The sequence below is a fragment of the Hemicordylus capensis genome, chromosome 6 (genome assembly GCF_027244095.1).
Source record: "Hemicordylus capensis ecotype Gifberg chromosome 6, rHemCap1.1.pri, whole genome shotgun sequence".
Classification (NCBI taxonomy): domain Eukaryota; kingdom Metazoa; phylum Chordata; class Lepidosauria; order Squamata; family Cordylidae; genus Hemicordylus; species Hemicordylus capensis.
In genome coordinates this window covers 144831973-144848574 of record NC_069662.1, presented here as the reverse complement: position 1 = coordinate 144848574, position 16602 = coordinate 144831973, and the positions used below count along the sequence as shown (strand labels likewise).

General features: G+C 46.1%; 1 protein-coding gene across 3 annotated transcripts in view; it reads left to right on the top strand.

Annotated features, from left to right (window-relative positions):
- The first annotated feature begins 2520 nt into the window (after positions 1 to 2520).
- The window catches only part of MAP3K8 (mitogen-activated protein kinase kinase kinase 8), a 38827-nt gene continuing 24745 nt past the window's right edge, over positions 2521 to 16602 (top strand). For 2 of the 3 annotated variants that reach the window (XR_008309382.1, XM_053258825.1), the window contains exon 1: positions 2585 to 2712. The gene's annotated coding sequence lies outside the window, so the exon portion shown is untranslated. Of the gene's footprint in view, positions 2713 to 16602 lie in introns of all 3 variants that reach the window. The other variant, XM_053258826.1, reaches the window with a different exon arrangement.

Sequence of the window (16602 nt, the reverse complement as noted above, 5' to 3'; positions counted from 1 at the left end):
CTTCAAATAGCAGATACACAACACAAGTATAAAACAATTGTAACCAATGGGACCAAAATGCCACAAAATGCAAAAGGTATAATTGATGACAGGGCTGCAGCTGTTATTGGACTACAGTTTGCTTCGTCCCCAGTCACAGTGGTCAATAGACCGGGATGATGGAAGTTGTAGTTCAATGAAAACGAGACGGCCAAAGTTGTCCACCTTAGGCTTCCCACACTTATGGGGCCTTTTCTAGTTTTTATCATAGTACTTACAGTAACAGCATTCCTTTTTCTAAACAAGTTTACAGAATCTGCATGAAAACAAAGGCCAGAAAATACAACAGATGCTTCCGCCACACTAGCCCTCTGCAGGGCCTTATGGCTAAAATGAAGCCCCTTTGAGCTGTAGAAAAGAAGCATGGGAATACTGAAAGGCCGCTCTTTTGATGATCCCAGGCTGGTTAGGGCAAATGAGCCCTGAACTGCCCCCAGAACCAAACTGGAAGCTAGTGAAGACTTCAGAACCCAGCGGAACTCTGGGCCAAATGAACCGATCCATTAAAGGCCAGTTGAATTCTATGCTTAGGATTCCTGACATCTTTTTTTCTATCTGGGGTAGTGGGAAGAAGCGATCCAGATTGGGTCAGTGAGAGGGGCGCTAACCTGTCCACCCCCACAACTTTTCCTTGTGGAAAATAACCCCCAGTTGCAATCTGCAGCAAATCACAGCTTCTGGAGGGGCAGAGGTGCCCTTATCCCTGGACTTCTGGGCAGATGTCTGGTCCCACATACTCCCTGGGAGGCCCCCAAATTCCCTCAAGAATGTCCCAGTGGCTTGGGGGGGGTGGCTGTGCCACCTGCCTGTGTGATGCTGGCCAAGCACACAGTGCAACTTTGCTGAGGGTGGGCTGTGGTTACCCCTTGTGAGGCCAGGGCCCCGGGGGCTGAGTGCGTCCAGCCTGCAGCGGCTCTTCTGAGATTGTAGTGGCCTTGGGAGGGGTGGGGGCAGGAGGCACAGGAGGGCAGCCTGAGTCACTGAGAGGAGAGCTGGTCTTGTGGTAGCCAGCATGACTTGTCCCCTTAGCTAAGCAGGGTCTGCCCTGGTTGCATCTGAATGGGAGACTAGAACTGTGTGAGCACTGTAAGGTATTCCCCTCAGGGGATGGAGCCACTCCGGGAAGAGCAGAAGGTTTCAAGTCCCCTCCCTGGCTTCTCCAAGATAGGGCTGAGAAAGATTCCTGCCTGCAACCTTGGAGAAGCCACTGCCAGTCTGTGAAGACAATACTGAGCTAGACAGACCAATGGTTTCACTCAGTATATGGCAGCTTCCTATGTTCCTATGTACCTCCCCACATGGCCTAGCAGCATGCCTGCATGAGCGCATGTCATGACCCACCACTTGACATGGCGCATGAGTGAGCCAGCGCGCAGAAGGGTATTCTGCAAGGGAGCAGGGCCCAGCGTGGCTGGCTGTTTGTCTCTGCAGGACGGGACGGGATGGGAGGCAAGAGGGCAGGCAGCCACAGCAGCCACATCCATCGAGTCGCTGACTCTGTCTCCCATCCCGCTTAGGATGGGAGGCTCTGGTGGCGACAACCAGTGACGGGAGAGGCAGCGAGACACCCACCCCCAGCCCAGCCCATTAACATGTGAGCGTGATAACAACAGGTAAATTGAGTCTGAGTTCTCATGTTATGTGGGTTGGGGTCTTGGAGTGGGTGTGGGGGCTGAGTGAGAGAGAGAGCGGTGTGCTGGGACTTGGAGCTGTAAGCTGTTGCTTCTACTGTCATGTTCTGTTTTCTGAGTGCTTTTGTGCGGAGGGTGGGAGTGGCTTGTACTTGTCTATTTACAAAAAATATATACTTGTTTTCCATCCTTACATTCTTGTGAGTTCAGTTGCTGTTTGGGCCCTCAAGAGCCCCCGTGTTAAAAATACTGCGTGTTTCACGATGTGCGTGTGTGTGTGTGTGGGGGGGGGTGTGATGCTTATTTGGGGAGTAGGGAGGAGCGGCAAAAGGACTCGGTCCAGGCTCCAAAATGACCTGGGTGCCCCTCTGGGAGCGGCGAGGCTATTTTTTTCCAAGCTGGGAAAAAACCCCTCCCAGGGGATGGAAAGGCTAGCTTGTCTCCGTCGGGTCCGTCCAGATGGCGACCAGGCCCCCTCGCGCGGCTGCTCTTTGGCAAGAAAAAGACCGGGGGAATCCCCAGACCAGGATCCTATCTCTGGCCGGCGCCTCCTCCCTTCTCTCTTGACGCAAGTCGGAATGGGAGCCGCGAGGAGGGGAGTTCCTGTTGCTCCTTTTCCTCTTTCGAATTACGGTAAAAAAGCGAATTCGAAACCACCACCAGCAGCAGCAGCAGCAGCAAGAGCATTAGGCGCTTCTCTCCGCCTCGCCGTGAGTCAGAGGTTCGCTGGCCGCTGCGCGTTCAGGGACTCGGACTCCTCCCCTTTGCTCCGCTTTCCAGCTTCAGCCGAGACGCACTTGGTCGAGAGAGCGTGTAGCCTGTGCAGCGGCGTCTTCTGCTGAGAGCGCTCGAGAGAGACTAGCGCGCTCCCGCCTGCCTGCCTGCCTGGCTGCTTGTTTCCTCGGCGGGAGCCCCTTTCTCCCAGGAAGGGGCCAGGGAGCCGCAACGCTGACTTCGGGGGACGCGATTGCGGGGAGGGAGGGAGGCACCGTCCTCCAGCCCCTCCTCAGCAGCGGAGAGACTGAGACGCACACAGAGAAAAGTAAGTCCGCTTCTGGCCGTCCACAGAGAGCGCAGCTTTGGAAAATGCGCCCGCTGCGGTCTCTGCTGAAGGGTCCTTCTTCTTTCCTTCCCCGTTTCTAGGTTCCGCCTCGACTTCTGGTTCTTATTATTGCAATATTACTCAGTGTATTTGTTCCCGGCCTCGAGCTTCTGGGAGATGAGCGGATATAAGCTCAAATTGCTGTATGGACACTTGATCTCTGTAGCGCTCTTAATTTGAAACGTGCTTTTGTTTTATTTTATTTTATCAGCTTTTAAAAAATCAGCTACAGCATCATTATCATCACGCTTTTAACAGCGACAAAAAGTTCTCAGAGCCTTTTTGTTTAAAGCAAATAAAATTAAATCCAGTGAAAAGGTGGTTCCCTGTCCCCAAGGAACTCACAATCAAAAAAGAGACACAAGGTAGTAGACACCAGCAAACAGTCACTGGAGAGGCTGTCTTGGGTTAAATAGGGATAGACTCATATATTATGAGGTTCTTATATATTAGAAGAGAACCGCCCCATTTGACAGGTGCCTCTTTGTTCAGAGAGCAGGGAACTAGTTTTCTTATTCTTTCCCAGAGGCTCTTTGTGCATGCAGTGTGTGTGTCCCATTTTGCAGCTGGGAAGCTATGAGAGTGACTTGCTCAAGGCTTCCTGAGAAGTGCACTCTTCTCCAGGAGAGCGTGCCTGGCCCTTTATTTATTTATTATTTATTTAAAATATTTCGCAGGCCTGCTCAACTTAGGCCCCCAGCAGTTTTTGGACTACAACTCCCATAATCCCCAGCCAAAGTGGCCAATAGCCAGAGATTATGGGAGTTGTAGGCCAACATCTGCAGGAGGGCCAAAGTTGAGCAGCCCTGTGAAAAGCATCGAGCACCAAAGGCAAACATTATAGGGACAGCATCCTTTCTTAATGCTTTGGTACGACTCGATGGCACACTTTACTTTACGAAAGTGAAGGATGCTCTCCAGAATCCATCATGAGTTGATGGAAAAGGTGGGAATTTAGCCAGGCCCCCAAATGCTATGCAGTTCAGCAGATCACACTGTGCAGACATCCAAATGTAAACAATATGGTAGCGATCAACATCTGGTGACTGCAGGGCCAAATCCTTTTACCCAGAGTAGTACAGTCTGTTCCTGGTACTTAGCAGCTACACTCTGATCAGAGGATTTTCCTTTGGCGAGGATGGAGGAACAGGTCTGACATTAAATATCCTTAAAGCGGTTTTTAACGGCCATCCATTTGTAAAGTGAAGCAAAAACCTCTGGGCAGCATCTAGACTTGTGAGTCATGACTAAGCACCATTGAAATGACTGAGACAAGTTAGTCATGACAAGATAGTCATGACGAACTTGTCCCATACAGTTCAGTGTTCCCACTAATTTCAATGGGATTTAGTTGTGATTTATGTACTCTGGATGCTATCCAATATTTTAGATTGCGCACCCCTTGGAACAGAGACCTGTTTTCAGGTTCTTTGTCAATCTTCTCCATGCACCAAGTTGGCCATCTATATATCTGTACATCCGTGGTTCTTAACTTTGGCTCCTCAGGTGTTGTACTACAACTAGGGATGTGCACAAACCACAGTTCGAGCACTTTTTGGGCAGGGGGACCGGGGACCTTAAAAAAGGGGGGGGCGGGAGCAGGGATCCCTAGGAATCCCACGCAGCACCCACATGGTGTCTGTGCATGCATGGGCACCATTTGCATGGTCGGCATGATATTGACCACACACATGGCGCCCGTGCATGCGCAGACACCATGTGCATGCTGACACCGCGTGGGGCTTCTAGGGGTGTGCGCTGCCCCAGCAGAAAGCTGCATGGGGCAGCAGAGGGCAGGTAAGGAAGGACCTGCTCGCCTTTTTCTTTCAAGTTCCCGGTCCCCCTGCCCCCAAAGTGCTCATCTCTAGTTGTGATGTGGTTCACGCACTTCCCTAACTACAACTCCAATCATCACCAGCCACAACGGTCCTTGAGAGAATTGTGGTCTAACACAATCTCGATACTTGCATTTGAAAATCCCTGATATACATGGACATTTGCCTGGAAGGTTCACTTGCGTTACAGATGCCTCTCTCTGAGCTATATTGATACCGAGCCATGATAACTAGTGTGATTAAGGGTCACAAGTGACTTGAGACTTGCTTATGAAAATGAATGTGCCTGTGGACAGGGAAGTCCCCATTTCTAAGTTCAACTCTGCTATGAACTCATGAGATGACTTCAGCAGTGTGTTCCCTCTAAGGCATGCGCATGTGTGCGCGCTCACTAGTTTTCTGATGTCTGTTCAGTTAATTTTAGATCCCACTCAGGTTGAATCAGGAAGGCCCCGCTCTGAATGCACATGCGCATACACTGCTTCGATACTCCCACCCAGAACAACACTCATTCTGCACACAGATGAAAAAAATGAGAACATTGGACTTCAGTCAAGCCTCTCTCTCTTTCTCAGCCTCACACACACACACAGAGGCACAAAATGGTTGGAGATAATAACACTGACTATCTTACAGCATGGTTGTAAGTATTGATGAGATCATGTGTGTGAGATACTTCAAATAATCAACAGTGTGATGTATTGCCAAGTTTTATTAAATATGCCTGGAGTCAGGATATTAATATCTTTTATATCAAAATAGTGAGTGCATCCCCTGTCTTGGAGTAGGACCGGGGAGACCCGAGTTCAAATCCCCATTCAGCCATGATACTTACTGGGTGACCCTAGGCCAGTCACTTCTCTCTCAGCCTAACCTACTTCACAAGGTTGTTGTGAGGAGAAACTTAAGTATGTAGTACACCACTCTGGGCTCCTTGGAGGAAGAGTGGGATATCAAATGTAAAAATAAACATAAACAAGTGCCCATCTATTTACTTTTTTTTTTTTTAAAGAATCTGATTGCTGCATTTTCTGTGTAGATGTACTATTTGACAGATACATGGAAAGATGTGTGGTAAAGTTAGTTCTAATGGAATCCTTTAAGAAAACAGACACCTCTGTTTCATTAGGAACATGTTCATAACCCAGGGGTGCTCAACCTTGGGTTCCCTGATGTTGTTAGACTACGTCTCCCATCATCCCCTGCTACAAAGACCATTGTAGCTGTAGTCCAACAACATTTGGGGACCCAAAAATTGAGAACCCTTGCCATAAACTAACTGCAGCTAGTGAAGAAACAGGAAGCAGATTGTTCTTGTTGTGATTTTCCATAGTAGTGACTGCTTTGGTCAGGTGTGCTTTAGAGCCAAGGATTTCATTCCACCAGATGATGATGATGATGCCATCAGTGTGCTTGGTACTTTACAAAGTACCATGCGCTGAAGGGCTTGCAGTCTGGAATCTGATACAATGCTCTGGGGAAGAGTTCCAGGTACATCTTGTTTGTCAGAGGCAGGATGCCTCTGAGTACCAGTTGCAGGGGAGCAACAGCAGGAGAGAGGGCATGTCCTCAACTCCTGCCTATGGCTTCCGACAGCAGCTGGTGGGCCACTATGTGAAACAGGATGCTGGACTAGATGGGCCTTGGGCCCGATCCAGCAGGGCTGTTCTTATGTTCTTATGTTGTCAGTTATAACTCTGGATAGAGATGGTTAAGCAAAAAAACAAAAAATGAAATCGATACTATGGGGTTTTGACACTTGGGCAGTCGTTGACTCTGTTAAAGTGGTTTAATGGCTCCATCTGCCATTTTTGTTGGGCTCCAACACAAGAGCTGTTGCATCATCAGCCATGGAGGGGAGGACTGCAGAGAAAAGGAAAATGAAGGACAATTTTCCCAGTGAAGATTTCACAGGGGAATTCTTGGAAACGGCACACCAGTTTGCCCCATCATCCCTTGCTTTTTCACTTGTGGATCTGAGACTGCTGAGTCCCCAGAGAAAAGAAAGGGTGAATCCTGAGATATACAAAGGAGATGGAATGGATTCTTAGGCTCATGGGATCTCCTTTGGGGAGGGCACATGCTCAAGGCCTCTGTGTGCCAGACACAGGGTATTGAGTGCTGCCCCCCTTTTGTACACCCTCCTCCTCCCATCTTTAAAAGCAGGGGAAGAATGGCATTTTGCCACCTCGCTGGTGCCCAATAATCTACTGCCTGAGGTGACCATTTCACCTCGCCTCATGGAAGGGCGGCCTGTGGGTAGTCAGATGCTGTGCAGGTGGAAAGCCCCAAGTTCAGCCCTTGACACCTCCAGTTAAAAGAGTCTTGCATAGCAGGCTTCGGGAAGACCCCTGGCTTGAGACCCTCTTGGATATCTGCTACCAGTCAGTTAGTTCACAGTCCTAGGCTAAATGGGCCAACAGTCTGACTCAGGAAACATCCCTACAGCCAGCTCTGAAACATGAATGGCATCCTCCGAAAACCCCTGTCTGGCCATTTTGGGAGGAGTGGCTAAAAATATGCTGCCAGCCTCAGTCTCCAGTGTAATCCTTGTCTGGGTGCCCCAGTCCTGAATCACCTGCAGTGCTTATCTGACAGGAGTGTGTGGCGTGAATCAGATGCATGGAGAAATGCAGTTGGAAAATGTTTGCCTCAAAATTGGGTCACGTTTCTGCGCAGTAGGAACATACATGAGTGTCCCAGATAAAGGAATGCTTACTTACGCCTCTCTTAATGATGCTTCTGGTCAGCCACTTGAAGACAGAGTTAACTGGAATGTCGCCTTAATGGGCCCAGTGACCTCTCCGGCCCCTTGGGCTTTAGCCAAATGCTGTGGGAAGCATCCTGGTGTAGTAACTGGGCAATGCCCTCTCAAGCTGTCCACATTGCACAGCAAGTGGTTGTCCAAGCTAGCATTCTTGCAAAGGAGGTCACATTTTGTACTTTATTGAGCAAGCGGCTGTAGCTTTGCTTGGAATAACCTTGCAGACATCCTCCCAGAAGTTCCTGGCATAGCTTCTTTCCTGTAAAATACATCCCATTATCTGCCAAAAAATGGAAAAGGAGGAACCCTGCAACAATTAAATGTTGGTTTGATAAAATCTGGAAGCTGGTACAGGACAAGCTCTCTTCCCAACTAAAATGTCAGTTATAAGTGTTTCTTTTTGGAGCATTGGTTAACTTTTTTAGATTTTATGGATGCAAATAAATAAATAAACAAATCTGTGTATGCAGGACCTGAAAGGTTGAAAATGATTTTTATTTTATAATTGTTCTTTAAAATGTTCTCAGTGGAGTACTGTTGTGCATTGATATTGATAATATTGTAATAATAATATCAGTCATATTGTGCATTACATTGGTGCTGATGCTTTGGAATCAACCTGGAATAATAGTAATTCTGGAGAGAATGAAATAATGGGCAGCTGGAAGCTGTGAAAGAGCAGCAGGTGCTGCTTCAGTCCAGATGCAAAATAGGATTGCAGGGAGTCTGCACTGCAGGTTTAACCTGGTTTAACAGTCACTCCCACAGAATTCTGGGAGCTGTAGTTCTGAGAGGAAGGAGTCAGGGTCTCCCTAAAATACAGTCCTAGAATTCTGTGGGAGAGGAAGTGTGGGGAAGGAGAGCTGGTCTTGTGGTAGCAAGCATGACGTGCCCCTTTAGCTAAGCAGGGTCCACCCTGGTTGCATTTGAATGGGAGACTTGATGTATGAGCACTGTAAGATATTCCCTTAAGGGGTAAAATGTAAAGATTAATGGGTCTTTGACCGTAATAACTCTCTATATCTATCTATCTATCTATCTATCTATCTATCTATCTATCTATCTATCTATTTACCTTCAGGGGATGGGGCCGCTCTGGGAAGAGCATCAGAAGGTTCCAAGTTCCCTCCCTGGCTTCTCCAAGATAGGGCTGAGAGAGAGATTCCTGCCTGCAACCTTGGAGAAGCCATTGCCAGTCTGTGTAGACAATACTCAGCTTGACAGACCAGTGGTCTGACTCAGTATATGGCAGCTTCCGATGTTCCTGTGTTCTTTGTGGGAAGTCATGATAGTTCAGTTGTTAAGGTCAATATATGTTGTAGCTTCTGACAAATCACACAGCCATTTACAGCACTACTGGAACTCATTCTGCATATAAATCTTATAATATCAGATGAAATCTGTTTGTTCCCATGTAGATGTACAGTTCTCACTTGTGGGCTCTTATGCCAAATCAAAAAGTTATGCTGGAATTTAAATGTCAGCCATGTAAACTCTTTTACCTCGAGAACTTGTTGACATTCATCATTGCTTTGAGATAATAAATTCTCTCTTTATAAACAAGGGGATAATCAGAATTTGGAGTGAGCTGAGAGGAAAAGGGAACAGGGATACTTAGGGACTCTTGACTCATTTTGGAATAAGTATCTGTATAAGAAATAGCAAAATTATCCTCTCTGGGCTCTATATAAGAGAAGACTGGATGGAGTTCAGAATTCACTGCGAAGGTAACCAAAGGGTGAAGTGAAACAGTGATACAAGTGGTATTGTTCAACACCATAGGATTCCCTGCCAGTGTAATCAAGGGTTGATGATTCATGATAACCACAAATCAACAGTTAAGCAGCCCGACAAGCCTAATATTCAGATGGAACTAAGGGCAAATTTAACCAGCTATCCTGTCCATTGTGAGGCAGTTCTTCATGTTGTCACTTCAGGTGCTTCATGAAGAATCATGTTATATATATCTTGGGATTCAGAAGTCAGCATGAACTTGGCAAGCCAATACTTAGGCTTCCTAGGCTTGTGTCCCTTTTTATCTCAATATCCGCTGAATTTTTCCTATTACCCGTTTCAGCATGAAACTCCACTGTAAAGAGATTCTGTGAAGTCATTTGGTGCTGTCAGAATTTGTTGGCTAAATCTGTCCTGAGCTCCTGAGTTTCTCCTGAACTCTCCTGAACCGCAGAATTCTGAATGGTGGCATTAGGATCTTGTGTGGATGTTAGAGATGTTCAGAACATCCCAAGCTCAGAATGTTCTCACTTGAAACGGGCTGTTGCGAGTGAGAACATTCCGAGTTTGGAATGTCAACACACTCCTAGTGGAAGTATGTGTACCAGGAACCCTTTTTTCTGTGCAGTGCAGGGATTCCCAACCTTGGGTCCTCAGATGTTATTGGACTACAAGAGAAGGCCATTGTGGCTGATGTGGATGATGGGAATTGTAGTCCAGCAACATTTGTGGTCCCAAGGTTGGGAAGCCCTGGTTCATAGTATTATTAACCTGTATCAAGAGTGTAAGCATGATCAGGTGTATCCTGCATATCTGATATTTCTCACGCTCTGCAGCAAGGTAAATCTCTTGAGTCTAACTGGAAGCTGTAACTCACAGATCAAACGTATCCCTCTGCTTGAGGTTATCTTTTGTAGTTATGAGGAAACTGTTGGAGTTTGTTCACTGGGGAAGTTCTGCATTTTCTTTTTCAAGGTGAGAGGGCGTATTTCCCAAATCCTGTAGTGCTGAACAGTGTTCCCTTTAAGGCGTGTGCATGTGCACACAAGTTTTTTGATGTCAGCTCAGTTAACTTCAGATCCCGCTCAGGGTGACTCAGGAGGGCCCCACTCTGAATGCATGTGTGCACACATTGCCATGATACTGCCACCCAGAAGAAATCCCATTCCGCACATGGATGAAAAAAATTAAAGGGAACAATGAAGTTTTTGTATTCCTTCAATTCCTGAAACTGAGTTCCTTCAGTTTGCAGTGATATCTGGCCTGGTTGACTTTGGGGCACTATATGGTTTAGGGTCGAAGAAAGGCCGAAATATATAATATATAAATATATAAAGTGGTGATTTGCACCTTTTCCCTCTTTGTGCAGTGCTAGACATGTTTAAGCCCATTGAAGTCAGTGGTCTATTAGCCCAGAGTGCGTAACTCCACTGGCAGAATTAGTGATCTAAGTTGTAAAACCAAACCAAACCAAACCAAACCAAACCACCAGAACATAGACCAGGTGGAGAACACAGTGCTTTCTGCTTTTGAATAGTGGGTGTAAACTACTGTAAATACAAAGCTCTCTGTACTGATGCAATGGAAACCTCTCTGGAAGAATCCCCAATGCAAGAGTCTAGGCTGCTGTCTGAAGCAGTAATCGGAGCAACACTATTCCTTTAAAAAAGGCATTGATAAGCTTCTCCAAGGATGGCCCAAGGTCTTGTGGTGCCCGAGGTGAGGCACCAAGTGCTGCCTTGCCCCACAACCCTGATGGGGGCCAGCCCCCTTTCAAAACTGACCCTTACTAGCTTTGAAAGTGCCGTGGGAGGCCGAGAAGAAGGTAGGTTGCCAGCAGCAGTAGGTTGCTCATGGTTCCTCACGCTTCTTGCAAGCTTTGCAAGGAGTGTGAGGAGAGGCACCCTTGCAAAGCTTGCAAGGCTTAGATCAGTCTTAAAGAGCTGCTCCGATAGCAGCAGCAGGCGGCATCTGGCCACCCTGCAGGTTCCCCCACAATCTGCCGCCTGAGGCGACCGTCTCGCCTCACCTCGCCTCTTGAAAGGACATCCCCTGAGCCTTGCAAAACACCAGCCCACAAAACCCAATACAAAACCAAAGAACAGTTTTTGGATTCCCAAGATCAGTAAGATGTGGCTTCTTCTTCTTCTTCTTCTTCTTCTTCTTCTTCTTCTTTTTGCTGTTTCTTGCAAAAAGAGAACAGTCAGACTTCTTGCTCTGCTTCTAAATGACCTAATTGGACAGAAGTCATCAGAACAGTGAGAGACTCTTTCCCCAGCACATTACAGCACTATGTTCAGACTTGCCTCATCCCTTCTATTTGACACAGCTCTGGAAATGTCTTGTCTGCTATGTGGCCATGGGTTTTTGTTCTGTTAGGTTCGGTCTTGGATAACTTTTTTATTTTATTTTATTTTATTTTATTTTATTTTATTTTATTTCTATGCCGCCCCATCTGTCACCTCTGGCAGGCTCACAAGACGTAACTCACCAACATAATCCATTAAAACCAGTGAATGATTAAAAAAAACCCACCTAAAAATAATAACCCCACCTAAAAACAATATTTTAAAAAACCCACCGAAAAACAACATAAAACTGTTTAAAACCATTTCAGATTTAAAGATTGTGCAAGGCCAGACCGCTCCCCACCCCCCAAAGTCTGGTGTAATCCAAACTTGTTTTTGGATTACAACTCCCATCATCCCCAGCCTTTTGCCACTGTGGCCAGGGATGATGGGAATTTTACTAAAAAAACCAAAAACCCACAAGTTACCAAACCTGGTTAAGGTATTTTATGGTCTGTAGTGCCCAGCCATGACATGATACTCTAACATCGATTCTGCTGGGTGTGTTTCCCACATATGCTGTGTGAAGATATTTGCCAGAAGGCACCTGCAGTTATGCAGTGAGACAAACGAAGATAAGAATCTTGGCCAGGAATTATATCAAGGCACACTACGCTTCAGCAGGTCAGGTGTCACCTGTCTCACCTTGGGAGGAGTCAGTTGACCTCTCTTTCTCTCCCACTGTCCAGTTTCTTTCTTTCTTGTCACACCTAGGTGATTGTTCTCAGCAAGCCAGGTGGATCAAGAGACACTTGCCTGCAGCTGCAAGCAATGTAGATGTATCTTTGAATTGTCATGGTTTGGTGGAAGGGACAACGTCTATAACCAACCTATTTCAAAACAGGATCTATTTTCAATCCATCCTGGAAGTCCTTGGTGGTCAGATCATATCCTAATTAGAGCCAGCAGCCTCATTTTTCCTTCAGAAATCTCCCTTTTCTCTGAACATTTCTCCCCGTGAGCTCTGTGCCAGATGATCTCATGAGAAGGGGGCTGTTCAAAGAAATCTGCTGTCTCTTAGAAACAGTGTTACTTTTCTTATTGAACACTGAAACTCAGCTCTACCTGTGGACTGCTAAGAGTTGAGGTCTGACTTGACCTCTTTGTTTTATAACATATCAGGGAATAAATCCTGCTCTTCTGCATTCAGAAATTTCTCAAATCCAATTTCCTTTAAAAAAACAACTGATGTGAGCATTGTCTATGGAACTCTGTGTGTGTTGGGGGATTTCCAGTCATCTGATTATCTACAATAATGCAATCCCTGTCTTTCCAGGGTTTTAGAGTGTTGTGAATTAGGAAGGTTCCTTCTGATTTTGGACTACTTTTAGTTGACATGTCAGTTTTGGATTCGTATAAGTTTCTGTTCCTTTCCCCCTACTCCTCTTATTGAAACTCTGCCAAGCATTTATGCAGAAAAAGGAAGCAGTTAGAAATGGCAAACACAGCAGGAGGAGTGTTGACCCTGTGATCCTTTCTCTGCATGACTGAAGAATGGTTTTGGTAGTCTTGCAGTTTTGTAAAGGTTGCATCATATTTGGCTGGAATGCATGTATTTTGCAGCCCAATTGCATGATGTTTCTTGTGGTTCGGTCACTTCATCGGGATCTTGGATTGTCAAAGTGGAGAAGGTAGTGGTTGTGATCCTGATCCTTGTTACAGACACAATCCAGACTGAATGGTGGCCTTTCCAGATGACGTTTTTGTGGTGGAAGAGGACTAAACCTCAAGATCCAGACACTTTCTCCTAAGAGAGCTGGGACATCACATTTTCTTAGTACTTCTTGGTTGCTGGGAAACTGTGTCCCTCCGAGCAGATCTCCTCAGGCTTGCTAGTCTAACAGTGTGGATTTTGGCACTGGAACCTCATGCACATTGGCTAGTGTTCATGGCATGACTTATGACAAAAGACACACCTCACCCAAGGGCTTATTATAGGAATTTTATTGTTACATACAGTATTCCTCATCTTTTACTTTCTTGGATGGACGCGGAAGACTGCTCCAGCTGGGGCATTTGCTTTTTATAAGAGCTGGCGCTTCAAGCAAGAGCAAGGAGACGGGTTTCAGCCAGACGGTGAAGGAGGTGCCATGGGCTTCAAGGAGTTCCCTGGCAGCTTCACCACTAGGATCTTGAGCATCCCCTGTCACAACCAGGCAGCCCTCTGTCGTCTTCAGCACAGCTGCGGATGGCTGGAGCCTTCTTTTCCTCCCGAGCCCTGCTGTCAGGCACAGGGGGCCTGGAGAAGTGCCGGGCAGGTTCTGCGTGAGCCAGTGGCTGCACTGTGCATTGCTTCCCTTGCAGGAGCAGGATAGCTTAAAGACTGGGCCCCACAGCATAAGAACAGCCCTGCTGGATCAGGCCCAAGGCCCATCTAGTCCAGCATCCTGTTTCGCACAGTGGCCCACCAGATGCCGCTGGAAGCCACAGACAGGAGTTGAGTGCATGCCCTCTCTCCTGCCGTTACTCCCCTGCAACTGGTACTCAGAGGCATCCTGCCTTTGAGGCTGGAGGTGGCCCACAGCCCTCCGACTAGTAGCCATTGATAGACCTCTCCTCCATGAAGTCATCCAGACCTCTCTTAAAGCCATCCAGGTTTTTGGCTGTCACCATATCCTGTGGCAGAGAGTTCCACAAGTGGATCACAAGTGGATAGCAGCAGCTATCTCCACTGCCTCCTCCTGATGTGAAGAAGTACTTAGTGCCTTGCAGGGCTGTTCCTCCCTCCCTCCCTCTTTACACAAACACACACACACACCCCTCTGCCCAGCACTTGTGAGTCTGATCCATCTGATATTTGCCCCTGCCTCACTCACCCTTCAGTATTCTAGTGGCTCAGAAGTTTCCAGCCTTGGGCCCTCAGATGGCCAAAGGCCATTGTGGCAGGGGATGGTGGGAGTTGTAGTCCAGCAACATCTGGGACCTGAAGGTTATTTATTTATTCCATTTTTATACCACCTTTCATAAGACATCCCAAGGTGGTTTACAAAAGTTGAAATACAATAAACCTCCATAAGAATCGCATTTAAAACCTTAAAACCAGTTAAACAGTAAAAACCATAAAATGCTGCCCGCAAAAAAAATCAAACATCAAATATAAAAAAGGCAAGCAGAAGCAGGGAAGCTGAGAGACCCCAGCAGCCTCTAAGGGGTAAAAGCCTGAACAAGTAAAAAGGTCTTTAGTGTTGTTGTTTTTAAGCAGCCACGGATATAAAAGAGCAGACATTCCCTGGGAGAGCGTTCCAGAGCCTGGGGGCAGCAACAGAGAAGGCCCAGTCCCACTTGCACAATATTCTAGCCTCTCTCTCACGCCAGTGTGGTGTAGTGGTTAGAGTGCTGGACTAGGACTGGGGAGACCCGAGTTCCAATCCCTATTCAGCCATGATACTAGCTGGGTGACTCCGGGCCAGTCACTTCTCTCTCAGCCTAACCTACTTCACAGGGTTGTTGTGAGGAGAAACTTAAGTATGTAGTACACTGCTCTGGGCTCCTTGGAGGAAGAGCGGGATATAAAATGTAAAATAACAATAACAATAATAATAATATAATAATAATAAATATAAATAATATTAAATAATAATTATTAATATTATAATATTATAATAAATAATATTAAATAATAATTATTTAATATTAAATTAATAATAATAATAATTATTATTATTATTTAGCCTTTCTCAACATTATTATTTAGCCTTTCTCAACATTATTATTATTATTATCTCGCCTTTCTCAACATCAGCACACAGAGCAAAGGATCTTGTTGAGCGGGCAGAAACCCTTGGGAGCAGGCAGTCCTTTAGGTATTCAGGACCCAAACTGCTTTAAAGGTAATAACCAGCACCTTGAATCAGATCCAGAACCAAATTGGCAGCCAGTGCAGCTCTTTCAAAATAGGTGTTCCAGTTCCAGAGAGAGCTCGGGCAGCTGCATTCTGCACCAACTGAAGTTTCCAAATATCCTTCAAGGGCAGTCCCATGTAGAGTGCATTGCAGTAATCCAGCTGCAGTGTGTCTAAGGCGTGAGTTGAGAACCCAGCAGTAGCTGATGCAAGCTTGGATGAATTATCTGTTTTCCTCTGTCATGCCAGAGAACATCTCCTTCCAACGGACCGTGCCCCATGCAGTGGATAGTACACACCGTGAGCTTGTGACACCCTTTGTAATGCTGTCTGATTAAAGCTGCTCTTGACTATCCTTTGGAAAAGGCCCTTCGCCATATTACATCCACCTGAAATTAACTGTAGCTCAGCACACAGGAATCATCCAAGTCCCATTGAACTCAGTGGGTCTTCAGTGTGACTTTGAATTGCACCCCCAGTGTCAGAATCTCTCCATAGTTATGGCAGCACAAGTCCCACTGTTTCACATGAAACTCTCAGCTTGTCTGCATCCTCGTCTACAAGTAATTCCCACTGAGTTCAATTGGCTTTGTCCCTAGTAAGTGTTCATTGCCTTGTGGCCTGGAGCTCACATGTGCAAGGCCATGACTGTATGATCCTGTTTGACAGCGAAGCGGTCTGCCTCATTCAGTGGTGCACGGTTTTTTAAAAATGTGCAACAAGACACAAAATGAACACACACACACACACACACACACACGCAGCTGTAAAATAACAGTTGTGCAGTTCAAGTCATGCAAAAGTTGCATTATGTAGCTTTTTTATAATTTTCAGTTTTTAGCTTTTGAAACAAACTTTAATTTGAACCTAATAATGATTGTAGTTTTTAATCTGACCACTTTTTTGTTTAATTTAGTTAATTTTATTACTTTTATTGTATCTTGTATGTCTCTTATTGTTGTGAGCCAGCCCGAGCAGTAGTGAACTGGAGGAGCAGAGTATAAATATTTAAAACAAACAAACAAACAAACAAATAAATATATGTTAGATGATGTAACACAAGAAAACCACAAGAAATAACCACGAGAGAAGCAAAGTGAGTAGTCCAGGCTCCTCTAGAACCTAGACCCTGATCAGGCATGCCCATTACTTCTCCTCTGCCAAGGACACATCCCGGAAACTCCACTGCTACTCCCTAGAGAGTCTACACCAATGAGTATAACACTCTTCAGAAATGCTACTGTCAAATTCCCAGTTCTGAGGATTTCCTCCCATTTTATGTAGGCTTCTAAATGTCCTGGAATGTGA